Here is a 15,830-nt window from a genome sequence, read left to right on the forward strand (position 1 = left end):
GTTTACATTCTTATTACGGAGGTGAATCTCTTGGGTGTTTTGAAGAAAATAAGAGGCAGTCTAGTCGCTGGAAAAAGCCAGGAAACCTGTGTTTGTATCCCACCTCAGAAACACATTACGTGACTATGACAGAGTAATATAAATTTTTTTGAACCTCAGTTTTCTCATCTGTAAAATGGTAGTAGTAATACTGTAATAATTAAATCACAAGTCTGTTGTGAGAAAATAAGTTGGCAAAACCTTAAAGCATCATATACTAGTAAATTTATAATTCCAGAGAACTAGGTGGTACAGTAGAGAGAACACTGAGGAAGCCAGGGAAGACCTGAGTTCAAATTTGGCTAACTATGTTACCTTGGGAAAGTTACAAGCAAGTTACTTAATCTTCATCTACTTTAGTTTCCTTATCTGTATAATGGGGATAAAAATGCCTTCTGCCTCCCAGAGTTTTTTTGAGGATAAAATGAGATGGTATTTGCAAAGCACTTTGTAAATCTTAAAGTGTCATGTAAATGCTAATGATGACAATCATCATTGTTATGATTTATTATTATTATTGTCATTATGTTCTTCTTTCATTAAGTCATGATACCCAATCAATGAAAGTGTGTGAATTTTTACAGCTGTACTTGAATTTTATAGATCTAGTCATTGTTGTTCCATAATGTCCAATCCTTTATGATCCTGTATGGGGTTTTCTTGACAAAGATACTGGAATGGTTTACCATTTCCTTGTCTAGTGGATTATGAGAAACAGAGGGTAAGTAACTTGCTCAGTGTCACTCAGCTAGTGAATGTTTGAGGTTGGTTTTGAAGTCAGGTCTTCCTGACTCCATGTCCAGGGCTCTATCAACAACCACCTAGCTGGCTCACAGATCTTACATTTCTTAGTGAGCATTCAGACTCAACTAAAATATTGCCATAGTGATCCCTAATAAGGCCTTCTTTTACTTAGAAATGTTATTTTTCTCCCATTAGGAGTATAAATAGTATCCTGAGTGAAGAATTTTAGCGATCTTTTGGGGGAGATTCAGTTTCTAGTCATAATAAAGGTGATTTCAGAGTCACAGAATTATAGAATTTCACAGTTGGAAGGGACATCAGTGGTCACCAATTTCAACCCATATTTCAATGAGAATCTTGACCACAACACACCCAATAGCTTTTATTTAATGACCTCCAATGAAGGGGAGCCAACTACCTCCCAAGATGTCCCATTCCATTTTTAAATAGAGCTAATTGGCAGTCATTTATTTTTTAACATCAAATGTATATGTGCCTTTTTCGCAACCTGTCATTCCTGGCTATGTTCTTGGAGGACAAATAGAATCAACTTAATTTTTCTTCCACATGACAACCTTTTAAGTTATTGAAGACAGCTTTCATATCCTAGAAGTTTTCCCTTTTCCAGGCTAAATGTCCTGGATTCTTTCAATCTATATATCTTCATATGGAATGGACCGGCATTCTAGTTGCCATTCTCTGAACACCCTCCAGTTTATCAATGTATATCCTAAAATATGGCACTCCAAACTGAAAATAACATTTAAGGATGGTAGGCCAGTTATAACTCTCTTAAGAGAGTCCCAGATCACATTTACTTATTTTGGATGTCATAACACACTATGGACTCATAAAACTTGCACTTTACTTAAACCTCCAGATCTTTTTTCACAGTGCTACCTATCTGTGCTTCTTTACATTACTTTTGTGAAGTTGATTTTTTTAGTCAAACTCTTGATATTTATCTTGATATTAATTTTTCTCTTATTAGATTCAGACCAGTTTTCTAGCCTGTAAAGATTGTTATGGCTAGGGGCAGCAAGGTCAGGAGGACCTGAGTTCAAATCCGGCCTCAGACACTTAACACTTATTGGCTGTGTGACCTTAGGCAAGTCATTTAACCCTAACTGTCCTGCCTTTCCCCCTCAAAAAAAAATTATTATACCTGACTCTGTCATCCAGTATTTAGTGAAATAATCAAGGTTGAATCTGTCTCTTTTACTTATTGATTCTATTTACAATTAAATGCTTTTGGCCTGTAATTGCTTAAGTTATGGGTCTCTGTTTCTGAACTTAGTTCAGAATTCAACTGGTCTGTAATGAGTTGAGTTCAAAAATCCTGTTCTCTTGCTAATCACCATTCTATTCTTGCCTTAAGGAGTTTAGCTGACCTTGGGAATGCTCCCTTGCCATAAGGGAGTTGGGCCTAATGTTTTTACACCACCAAGCTATCCTTCAAAGATGTCTGGTTTGTTGTCCAAAACATCTGGTCCACTGTCTCTCAGGTGAACTCAAACAATGAACACTTATTTTCAGGGGGACAGAGAAGGGGTATTGTTAGCTCCTCATCATTGAACTTTTAACCAATCATATTCTTCTCCAGCTCTGGAACCAATCATGTTGTCTTCAACCCCATGATGTCACCCACCCAATCTGTTCTTTGTTCTGTACTCCCCAAAACTTATAAAACTGTCCTCCTCATTCAGGGTCTTAGTTTACTGGGGAAGTTGAGACCCTATTTATTGATAGATTCCCCTCATCTGCCAGCTGAGCAAACCGTGAAAAAAAAAGGAAATAGGGAGAATCTCTTTATCTGTTCTTGCCCCAGTCACATTGGTTCTTCATGATCATCATTTCCTTTTCTAGGTGTTCACTAATCATGTTTTTAATAACATAGTCTAGAAGATTGGTGATGGAAAAGAATTAAGAAAATTAACCCCCACCACTTGCTTTGCAGAGTTGGAATGGTGGTAATGGTGGGCAGTATGAGTATTTAACACTGTATATACTATCAAAATTGATGTGTTGAGTGATTTTAATGAATTGATTACTTTTCCCCTTTCTTTAAAAAAGTGTTATAAATGATGTCTTGATTGGCAGGGGAGGAAGGGTGTTATACTCAGTGACAAATGTTGAAGGCGATAGGGAAAAAATGAGGTACTAATTCACTGTTGATGCAACTGTGAACTGATCTAACCATTTTGGAGAACAATCTAGAATTGTGTCCAAAGAGTTATTAAACTGCCCATACCCTTTGATGCACCAGCACCAGAACTAGGACTGTTTCCCAAGATGATTAGGGAAAAAGGAAGAGAACCTCTATTTTCTAAAATATTTAGAGCAGCTCTTTTTGTGGTGGCAAAGAACTGGAAATTGGAGGGATGAACATGAATTGGGGAATGGCTGAACAAGTTTTAGTATATGATTGTGATGGAATACTATCATGCTGTAAGAAATGATGAGCTTGCTGATCTTAGAAAAACACATATAGGAGCATCAAGGTGGCACAGTCAATAGGGCACCAGCCCTGGAGTGAGGAGGACCTGAGATCAAATCCAGCCTCAGACACTTAACAATTACTAACCGTGTGTCCTTGGGCAAATCACTTAACCCCAATTGCCCTGCCTTCCCCCCTCCAAAAGGAAAAACAAAACAAAACAAAACAAAACAAATCCATGGATAGACTTTCACAAGAGTGAAATGAACAAAACCAAGAGAATGTTATTTATAGTAACCACAATATTGTTTTAAGAACAACTTTGAGTAAGTCATTTTGACTATTATAAAATGCCTAAATTAACTACAAAAGACATATGAAGGAAGATGTCATCTGTATCCTGAGAAAGAACTGATAAATAGAAGTATGTATAGGATGGTTTTTACATATATATATATATGTATACGTATACACATACATATTTGTGTCTAATGGTAGCCATCTCTAGGGTGGGGAGGGGTGTGGAGGGAAGAAAAAAGGGAAATAAGAAAAAAAACCTTACATAATAATCTTATTATATATTCAAAAGGAATAGCATGTTGTAAATAATAGATCTGCAGTTTCCTGTATAATCATCTTATTTTCTATTCTACTATATTAGGGGAATGCTTGTTTTATTTCTTAAGTTCAGAATAAAATAAAAAAAATTAAAAAGAAATGAAGGCGATATAAAAATATATCAATAAAATATATTCTCACATTTCTCAAGAATCAAACTCATTGCTCTATAATTTGTAGAATATATTGTCTTCCATTTCATAAAATCAGGATAACATTTACACTTCTCCAGTCTTGTGGTGACTCTCCCATTGTTCACAGACTTTCAAAGGTCACTGACTGACTAGGGCTCAGCAATAAAGTTTTCAATTAATTCAGTACACAATGATGAAAATATCTGGGTCAGGTGACTTGAATTCATCCAGGACAGTTAGATTCTCACTATTTCCTTATCTATTGGGGGGCAGCATTAATTCCCTCTCAGCTGTTTTCACTCTGACCTTTCCAGTTCAAAGGTCATTCTCTTTGGCAGAGAATATAGAAGCAAAAGGAGAATTGAGCAGCTCCACCTTCTCTCTGTTACCAGTAATCCTTGTTGCAGTTACCCGGCACTAAAGTCATCTCCTTTCTTTAATTCTCTTCTTTTCCACAATAGAAGCAACAAAGCAAAACCAAAAGCATTTTTTTTGTCCTTAGCCTCCTTCACCATCCTCAGTTCATTTTGAGTTTTAGCATTCTGGGCATAATCCTTGCCAAACTGGACTGTAACTTTTCATTTCTTTCCCTTTACAAGCTGAGGCTTCCATATTATCATTTTGATCTTTTAAAAATCAAAGTTGGTTGGTGAATTCTTATAGCATCCACACTGGTCCCTTCAAACAACTCTCATTTCCCTGCCCATTACAATTGTTTCCACTTATGATGAAGACATAAGGGTTCCTTTCTCTAAAGAGAAACTTTTATTTGCCTAGTGTAGTGTCAACTGCATCAACTGGTCCATACATTTGCTGTGTACTTTGCCAGGATGCATTTTTTAGTCACAACCCATAAAATAATTTGTTTAAATTAATTAAATGAATTAATTAATTAAATTTAAATTTCCGGGACTGGCTCCATCATTTTAAAAACAATGATGGAGATTTGGCATTTTCTGGTGTAAGTAATCTGAACCTATGGATTTTAAACAGTTAGTTTCCTTTCAGTCTTGAGGTAGCAGATATGAACTACATTTAATTCATTGGGGAACTTGGGGGTGTGAGAATCAGGAAGAATTTCTAAAGGAAAATTTTTCTCCTTTTACTCCTTTTTAAAAATAAAAACTGTACATAACATAAGTTCATGGTTTCTTATACAGTACAAGCCTTTTTCTTCTGTGTATAGTTAAATGTTGCTGTTTACTGGTGATTGTTAAGTTCACAATATGAAAAAAAGATTTACTTTTTAAAAACTATATGAAACCTAGTAGAAAAATTGAAATACAAAAATTCTTGTGCTGACAAGGAGTTACCTATAAAGTATGTTTAGGCTTGTCTTTTTAAATTTTTTTCTGTATACCGATTCATCATTTATTTCAGTTTTTATTGAACACAAAGCCTGTTACTGGTTCTATAGGAAGCAAAGGACAAAGTTTCTTTTCTCAGGAATCTTTCAGTTGAAAGGACATTTTGTCATGTATATGCATTAGAAAGCTAGAAAATAACTTGAAGGTAAAATAGAAGTAAATTTATAATACAGAGACAGCACAGAGAAGGGCAACTAAACTGGTGAAGGGTTCCAAGCTTACAATATATCAAGAACGTTTGAAGGGGAGCACGTACCAGGGGAAGTCAGGACAGAAAGCACACGATGGTTGTCTTCAATATATGAAGGGGCTCTCATGTAGAAAGGGCTTTAGATTGTTCTATTTATCCCTAAAAGGGAAAACTAATAGGGTGAGGTGGAAGTTGCAAAGGAACAAATTGAGGCCTAACAGCAAGTCGAATTTATTAAGGAATAGAGCTAGCCAAAGGCAGAATGGGCTGCCCTGCAAGGTTGTGGATTCTCCCTCATTTAAAGGCCTTTAATTCCATATTGGATAATCAACTTTGGCAATGATTTAGAGGAAATTCTTGTTGAGGCATTGGTTGGACTAAATGGCCTTTAAGGGTCCTTTCAGCTTTTAGATTGTGGGATGAATGCTGAGGAAATTCTGTTGAGGGAATGAATATTGTGCACCTTTAATTAGGGGATATTTCTTGGGGGAGGTAAGCCCTTAACTAGGTCTTTTTTTTTCGAGGGGGAAAGGCAAGGTAATTGGGGTTAAGTGACTTGCCCAAGGTCACACAGCTAGTAAGTGTGTCAAGTTTTTGAGGTCGGATTTGAACTCAGGTTCTCCTTACTCCAGGACTGGTGCTCTATTATGATGCCACCTAGCTGCCCCCTTTACTAGGTCTTAAAGGAGATATATTTGAATGGATGGAGGAGAAGGATGGCACATTCTTTTTCTCTACTTTCCTCAGCTAAAGCTATACTTGTTACACTGAGTCCTAATTTAATAGAGGAGAGTTTGTGGTTCAGGTTTAACCAAAGGTATATATAACATTGGTCATTATGAAACTCACCCCTATTCTTTCCCTTCTCCAACTCACTATCTCATTCCCTTTCCTCTAAACATATGCCTTCCTGTCAAATGGCTATGGCATCAACCATCACTTCTTTGAATAATATTACCAGTACACGGGTAAATGTTTCACAACTGGTTCTCTAGAAGACAAAATTTATTCATAACATACTTTTAAGTCCAATCTATATTATTAACATTTAACCATCACTTTCTTAAGCTTAATATCAATAAAACAATAAATCACATCATACTTGTAACGTGTGCTGATTTCTGAGGTGTGCATGTCCACACTGAAAATTTAATGGACTGGTTCCAGCATGTCCCTGATTGGAGATCAAAGTTTAAATAAAGCAAATCCATATGGATAAAACTACTAGAATTCTTAGCCCATTTTAGTATCTGCTTCTTGTTTTCACTTCTTTGTTTTGGGGTCTCCAGGTTGAGTTAGCATTCACACACACACACACAAAAAGCAGGTGCTAAAAGAGGTGTATTAGCCTCATATGAAAGGAATTTTCAGTCAACTCCGCTGTCCTTCCCAGGAGTCTCAGTAAATCTAAATACTTAGAAATTCCACCTTGTATTTGGCTGTTCAAGTGAGAAATCCATCCATCTCTCTAGGTCCTTTATGCAGTGAAAATTTGTGGTATTTGAAATGAGAGAACCTGGGTTCAAATCCTGTCTCTGACACTTTATAGCAGTATGACCATTGACAAGTTACTTCTCTTCAGGCATGAGTTTCTTTTTCCATAAAATGAGGACTGTTAGGGGAGGGACTGGATATCCTCTGAGACTGACCTCTTCTTCTAAAACTACAATCCTAAGTGTACTTCCCTAAGGGGATCTACGATTCTTTTTGCATAGAGCTTTTGGAAACTTCCTTCTCTCTCCTTGGAATTTTAATGACTCTCCCCAATAATTTTGACCCCAGGAAATTCTGAATTCTCAATGGCATATTCTTTTGATTTTCCTAAAGAAAATGTGCTACAATTAGTCATTAGGACTTTCATACTTCCTGCCCTGACTGACATTTGGGACTCATTTAGTTTGTGTGGCTGTAATAACCCATGATTATTTTTGAGTCATCTTTCTCCATGCTTTTACCCAACAGATCAAACTTATCTTATGTTCAAATTTTACTCTCCCACTAGACTTTCCACGAAGGTCTTATCCCAGTTCTAAATGTGTCTCTGCACATTTTCAGAGATGATGTTGACAGACAGGTCCTTCATTTAATGAATGCTTATACTTTTTTTTTCAAGGCTCACTTCTCTGATCACTTCTCCCCAAGTCTTTAAATGATATCTTGACTTTTATCTAAGGGGAATGTTATTGTTTTATCTTTAGAGAATCAAATTAATTATGCTTTAAATAATAGATAATTCTCATCACTGGTAAGAGAGGAGTTATTTCCACCCAACAGCTAGGATTTATATATCACCTTAAGATTTGCAAAGCATTGGGGCAGCAAGGTGGCAAAGTCAATAAAGCACTGGTCCTGAAGTGAGGAGGACCTGTGTTCAAATCCGGCCTCAGACTCTTAAAACTTACTAGCAGTGTCACCTTGGGCAAGTCACTTAACCCCAATTGCCCTTCATTCCTCTCCTCCAAAACAAGCAAAAAAAAATAAGATTTGCAAAGCACTTTACACATCTTACTACATTTGATCCTCACTACAACCTTTTGAGCCAGATTCCTGTTTTACAGATTTTGAAACTGAGTTGTCCAGGGGCCAAGTGAATACTTGTCCAGGATCATACAGTTAGTAAGTGTATGAGTCAGGATTTGAATTCTTGAGTGTTCCAGAATACTGCTACCTAGTTGCCTAAGAACATTAGGACATTCAGAGCAAGAGGAAGAACATGAGATAACACATTGCGACAGGAATGAGTAGAGTGCATGTAAGAAATTAGGCTGTGATGGGGACTATTAGAAGTTACAGTCAGATAGGAAAGGTGAGGACATTGAACAGCAGGTTGAAAACTGAATTAGAGCCTTTAGCTATGGCCTCTCTTCTAGTTCATACCCTCATTACCCCTCCTTGAACTCATGTTCTGATTAGTATCCCTTTTTCATTATGTCCCTTGTCAAACTTATCCTGTACATACCTGCTAAAGTGAAGCTCTTAATGCCCAAGTCTAACCAAGTCATTTCCCTACTCAAACAGCTCCATTGGCTCCTGCTTGCCTTTATGCTAAAATACAAACTCCTCTCTTTAGTGTTTAAAATTCTTCAGAAAATGGTTCCAGGGATCCTTTCCAAGTTTATTCATTATTTCCCTGCATATAGTTAATGCTCCTGAAAAACTTGCTTGCTTTTCCTTGTACATTTTATCCCATATCCCATCTTGATGCCTGTATGTGGATTCTCCATCATGCCTGAATTGCACTCCCTGATTTTTACTGCTTTAGTGAGCCCATGTCTACTTTCAAAGCTCAGTCCTAGTGGTACTGACTACCTGAGACCTTCTCTGATACACCCAGTTGCTATTGTATTTGTCCTGAAATTACTTTGTATTGCTGTGATATATTTTGTAGCTCTAACACAGGGGCTAGCCAGACTCTGCTGTACTGAGGTTACAGGTGGTGGGGACACTTGCTGCTTTTCTGCCATCATTATTTGCTCCAGGTTCATCGATCTGAGACTGTCTCTCTCCTCATTAGGAGAATCAGGCTCACCATGGCTTCAGTTCTGTCCCTGCTTCAGATACCTAAAGAACAATTCTGCTTTGGGCTGTCATCTAAGGGGTCCTCCTGAGTAAGGGGAAGGGAGAGTTCAAAGAAACACTTATCACTCTTATTCTCACATAGAAAAGGGAATACTAGGAAATACAGAATAATGAGATGATTACAGTAACTTGAGGTATTGATATTCAAACCTTACTGAAACATTAACCACCATTTTCTTTGCAGAGGGTTGTTTCTGAGCTGTTTCCCCCTCATAGTCTAGCTCTGTTGACATCTCTTTTTGGACACTCTTCCTTTGCTCCTCCATTAGATGCTACTCTGCTGCTCAAGTACCTACTGTGGGAAAGAGACCAGTTGCCTTTTAAGAACTCAAAAGTTTGGGGCAGCTAGGTGGCACAGTGAGAAAAGAACACTTGCCCTGGAGTCAGGAGGACCTTACTAGCCACATGACCTTGGGCAAGTCACTTAACTTCAATTGTCCTGCCTTCCCCCCTCCAAAAAAGCAAAAAGCAAAAAACAAACAAAAAAACCCAAGAACTCAAAAGGCCATCCAGCAAAAGAAAGAAGACAACTTAAGGGCAGCCCCATGCTAACTACAGGCTTGACTATGAAGTCACAATTCCATGACTTGCTGCCAGTTGGAAGTAAGTGAATCTCTCTACCAGATCATCCAGGTCTCAGATCCGTACACTTCAAAATTGGCAGGAAGGGTGGGACACATGGTAGGAACTCAATAGATGGTTTTTTTTTGTTTGTGATAGCTCTCGTAGGCAATAAAGAACTTCAGTAGCTTTTTGGTAGGGTAATCAATGATAAAATGATGTTTTAGCAAGAATTACTTGTTAGACAAAGGCAAACAGGAGGAGGCAAGGAGATTGGCTTCAGGATGTCAGGTGTGGAGACTGGTTGGAGGATAAGGTGTGTGCATAAGTAATGTAGTTGACTATGTTAGAGTTATTAAAGTAGCTACATAGGCTATACTATCATTAGAATAATATGCTAGGTTCAAGATAAGGAAGGCTCAGATGAAGGTGGTTGCTGTGGATTAGAGAAGAGTGGTTGAATCCACAGAAATTGGTGAGGAAGGAACAGAAGGACTTAACAATAGTTTCTACTTTGAATGCATATAAGCAGGTGGAGGTGTGAAGGCTATGGGAAAGGAGAGGAGTCCAAGGAAATTATGGAATTATGAGATTAATGCTATTATTAAAGATGGGATAACTAGTTTGTGGGAGAAAATGAGTTTTGGTATTTTTCTACCTTCCCTTATATTCACTACCTTGAGTGAAATTTAATTAGATTAGTAAATGTCTTTAGAAGGGCAGTTATGTGTCACAGTGGATAAATTTCTGGGCCTGAAGTTAGAAAGATTCATTTTTGTGAGTTCAAACCTGGCCTTAGACACTACTAGCTGTGTGACCCTCGGCAAGGAATTAAATGTTATTTGCTTTATCTAGAAAATGAATTGGAGAAAGAAATGACAGACTACTCCAGTATCTTTGCCAAGAAAACCCCAAATGAGGTCACCAACAGTCAGACACAACTGAAAAGGACTAAACAAAAAATGTCATAAAAAAGCTACATATGGAAGGATTTTATCCCAATGTGCACTATATTACATCTTTTTTTCAATTTATTTATTTATTTTTAGTTTTCAACATTCATTTCCACAAGATTTTGAGTTACAAAGTTTTCTCCCCATCTTTCCTCTATCCCCACCCCAAAATAGTGAGCCTACCGAATACCCCTTCCCCTAATCTGTTCTCTCTTATATACTCCCTCCTTCCCCTCCCCTAACTTTTTTTTTAAAGCAATAGTGGTTAAGTAACTTGCTCAAGGTTACACGGCCAGTTATTTCTGGGTGTGGTGCTGAGTATCTGAGCCCGGATTTGATCCAGGTCATCCCAACACTGGAGCCAGTGCTCTTACTCTCTGAGCCATCTGGCCGCCCCTACCTCCCCTAACTTTCTAGGAGGGCAAGATGGATTTCTATACCACAGTGCCTATACATCTTCTTTCCCAGTTGCATGTAAAAAGCAATTTTTCAAAAACAATTGTTTTTAAAATTGTGAGTTCCATATTTTTTCCTTTCTTCCCTCCTCACTCACCCCTACTGGGATGATAAGCAATTCACTATAGGATGTACATGTGAAGTTACACAAAACATTTCCATAGTAGTTATATTGTGAAAGACTAACTATATTTTCCTCTATCTTATACCATCCCCCATTTATTCTATTTTCTACTTTAACCCTGTCCCTTTTCAAAAGTGTGTGCTTCTAACTACCCTCTCCCCCAATCTGTCCTCCCTTCTGTCATCCCCCCTCTTATCCCCTTCCCCTTATTTTCCTGTAGGGTAAGATACCCAATTGAGTGTGTATATTCCCTCCTTAAGCCAAATTCAATGAGAATAAGGTTGACCCAATCCCTTTCACCTCCCTGCTCTTCCCTCCATTGTAACAATTCTCCCTTGTCTCTTTCATGAGATAATTTACCCTAATCTATCACTCCCTTTCTTCTTCTCCTAATAAATTCCTCTCTCACCTCTTAATTTTATTTTTTTAGATATCATCCCTTCATATTCAAGTGCCTTCTGTAAATGTACATATGTATGCACACACATATATATTTATATACACATACACCCTCCTATACATACACATATATGTATGTGTACATCTATCTATCTATCTATCTATCTATCTATCTATCTATCTATCTATCTATCTATCTATCTATCTATCTATACATATACACACACATATATTCCTTTCCACTATCCTTATACTGAGAAAAGTCTTATGAGGTACAATTATATTTTTTCCATGTAGGAATGTAAATAGTTCAACTTTAATAAATTCCTTATGATTTCTTTTTCCTGTTTACTTTCTCATGCTTCTCTTGCTTCTTGTATTTGAAAGTCAAATTTTCTGTTCGGCTCTGGTTTTTCATCAAGGATGCTTGAAAATCATCTATTTCATTGAATGCTTGCTCTCAGAAATTCTGACCTCTCTCAGCTTGGGCTTTTCCTTATATATGGTGTTAGCTCCTCCCTGTTCTGTCCCTTCCTGTTATGTCAACAAGTCCATCCCACTGTGGGATTCACAAATTCTGGGTCTTAATGCTTGACACACAATTACGAACTTGAAACTAAGTGCTAAGTACCTGTTAGATTTCTAATAGGAGGGGCAGGGAAGATCTTCCAATTGCCATTACCATTACATGGGACCTTCTCATCTATGTAATCCTTCCAAAATCAAGGAGTGATTGCTTGACAATCATATTTGCCAGGTCTGCCAGACCCAAGATTGAACTCCATCTGGGCAAGTGACCACATCATCCCAAGGGGAGGTAGATGCTCTTAATCTTTCTTTATGTATCTTGAGTATCATCTTCTATTAGTCATTTCTATTTAATTATTTCTAATCAAACACCATTCTCTTTGGCAAGGAAAATGGAAGCCAAGTAAGAGCTGAGCAATTCTATTCTTTCTTCATTGTCAGTGTCATTTTCCTGTACACCTTGAAGAATAATCTTATCCTTACACAGTTCCTCCAAACCCAGCTAACCACCTCACAAATGTATACAATTTGACACATAATAGACATTTCAGTGCAAGCCATCATGCCCAGTAGCAAAATGACTAAAATGGTCTGTAATTTTTGTGGTGGGTCACTAGTATTCTCATTTAAAGAATAACACATTTTTCTAAGCAGGGTTTTGGAAGTCAGACAAATAGAAATGTTTGGTGGGCAGTTTCTGTGCTAGAAACATGGAATTTCAGAAACAATTTTTTCCTTTTACTAGCTTGATCTAAACTGCCAGATTACCTGGCTCAATGAGGTGTCAAGCATGTGGCTCCCTTTTTCCATTATTGAATTCTTCCTGGAACTTCCATTTGCAAGAAGGACCCAGATCAGATACTTTTCTTCCTCTGGATTTCATCATCATTCCCCTGCATGGTAGAGCACCTGTAAGGAAAAGTACCTTCCCCTCCTAACTCATTTTTCAATTCCTTTTTATGTATTGTTTTCTTCCATTAGAATGTAGGTTTCTGAAGGGCAGGGATTGTCTTTATTTTTGCTTATATTTTCATTCCTAGTGCTTAGCACAATGCCCAGCACATAGTGCTTAATATATGATTATTGATATCACTTCATACCATGGGAGCCTAGACCTCTGAATAAATTCTACTCCTAAAATACTAACATTAAATTCAGGGAAAAACATTTCATGATCATATGATTAAAGTATGCCTTTTATCTTAACACCAATAAAAACAACAGCTATATGGATTTCCTATAACTAAAGCACTTTGCAATGTATCTCCTTCTTGTTCACAGGCAAACTCCATAAAATTAGCAACTTTCAGTTCTAGAAACTGCCATGTGAGTGCTAAAAGGGAAAGGTGATTGTTCAAGGAGGCCATTTCTAAGCTCATCAGTGTAAATATAGACCAAGAGCAAACATTCTAAAGAACTTTGCTGCTAAAGTTAATTCATTCTGTATTTGTTACTGTGTCTCTCTTATTATGAGGTTATCTTCTTGATAGTATGAACTATTTCATTATTTTAAATATTTTTTAATTGCCTACATTCTTAACTGTATTATACCCCACCCCCTCGGACAGTGATCTTTTATAATAAAGTATTTCTTTAAAAAAAGGAAAAAAAAGTTTAGAAAAAATGAATCATAGAAAAAATATGTGTTAAATGCAGTGCCCCTCCCCTATCTTCAAAAAAGCAGTACCTTCTTATATCTATTCCTTGGGATCAAGCTTTGTCATTACATTTTCATTATATCTTCTTTGTCATTATATCTCCCTCTCTTCATAGTTTCTGAGCTCAGTTATTTTGTTGTAATTTTTCGTATATGTTTTTGTAGTTATTGTACATATTATATTCCAGGTACTCATTACTCCACTTTGCATAAATTCATGTCTATTCATGCTTATCCATATTCATCATGGTGCTTCTTATAACACAGCAATATTCTATTATATTCACAAAGCACAGTTTATTTAACCATTCACCAATGAATGGTCAAATATTTGGCTTTCTGTTCTTCATTACCAGAAAAAGTGATGCTATAAGTACATTGAGATTTTCTTTTTCATTTATTTATTGTGGGCCTCTTTGATGCCTAATAGAAAAAAAATCAATAGTCAAAGGTGTGCAAATTTTAGTTACTTTATAATTCCTTTACAATTTATATAATTGCTTTACACAGGAATTAGATCAATTGACAGCTCCAGTAGTGTGCCCATCTTTCCACATCTTTTCCAACATTGATTATTCTCATCTTTTGTCATCTCTGCCCATTTTTGGGGTATGAGGTGAAACTTTAAGATTTCTTTAATATGTATATTTTAATATTACTGATTTCTTATATTAAAGAACACCGATAGTTTGCAACTGGTTTTTTTTTGTCATATCTTTTCATAACCTATTGGGGATTGGATCTTGATCTTCCATAGTTCTGTTATACATCTGTATATGTCTTGGCTGTAGACCCTTATCAGTTAGTACACTTTTCTTTCCTGAGATTGAATTATGTAACATCTTGCTTTGGTATTCTGTTAATCTGGCTATTTTATATTTCTGCAGATAATGTTAAATTAGTTTAATTCTTTTTTTTGTTAGCATGTAATTATAGTGGGTTCAGATAATTATTCTTACTTCATCTGGGTTTGCTACAATTTCACTTACTCAGTTTTTATTTTGTTAATTTGATTTTCCTCCATCTTTTAATTAGATTGACTAAAGATTTATAAATTTAAAAAATCTTAAATAATACTTTTACCACTGTTTTTGAGTCCGATATTCTTGTGGGTTTCCATTTTGTCTTTTTGCCTACTAGCTCTCTTGTTTTCCTCTTTTCTCTAAATTTTTGGTGTTTATTTGTCGTATTTCTAATGTTTAAACTACTCCTTCAGTTCATTAATGTTTTCTTTTCTCATTTTGTTAATGGTTTATTTAAAGATGAATTTTTCCTCTAAGTACAATTTTAGCTTCATTTTAAAATTTTGGCATGATGCCTCATCATTATCATTGGCTTTTATCAAAGCTATTATTTTTCCCCCTATTATTTGTTCTTTGACCCACTTGTTAGTTATAATTTCAGTTTTAAATCTACATTTTGCTTTGTGTTTTTTGCTTCTGCTCCACAAATTGATTGCTATTTTTATTACCTTATGGTCTGTAGAGGATATATATATTTTTAATGTTTACTCACAAGTTTTCTTTACTTTAATACATATTCTATTTTTGTAAATATTACTATGATGTTATGAGGAATCTCTATAGATATTTAGTGGTTCAATTTCTCAGTTCTAAATTTTCCAACAATTTTCTTAGTTATATATTTACCCTTTTGTTTACCCTTTCTCTTAGATTGTTCTAATTATGATGGCGAGATATTAAGTATTTTTCTATTTTGTATTTTTATTTGCCTTTTTGCAAAACAGTTGTTTTCCTTTATAAATTTATTGTGCATATATGTTGGGGCACTTGGTGCATATATGTTGAATATTGCTTTTCTTTGTCTATGTTATTTTTCAGTGTAGTGCAATGTCCTTTTCTATCTCTATCAGTATTCTGATTTTTTTTTTGGCTTCCTCTGAAAGTATATTTGCAATACTTAATGTTTTCTTGGATTCACCTGAGACATAATGCATTTCTCACTTTTTTTCCTCTCTCTTTCTTTCTTTTTCTTTCTTTCTTTCTTTCTTTCTTTCTTTCTTTCTTTCTTTCTTTCTTTCTTT

Source organism: Petaurus breviceps, unplaced genomic scaffold (genome assembly GCF_028583685.1).
Source record: "Petaurus breviceps papuanus isolate PSGF00001 unplaced genomic scaffold, PetGlider_PUasm1.0 151, whole genome shotgun sequence".
Lineage (NCBI taxonomy): Eukaryota > Metazoa > Chordata > Mammalia > Diprotodontia > Petauridae > Petaurus > Petaurus breviceps.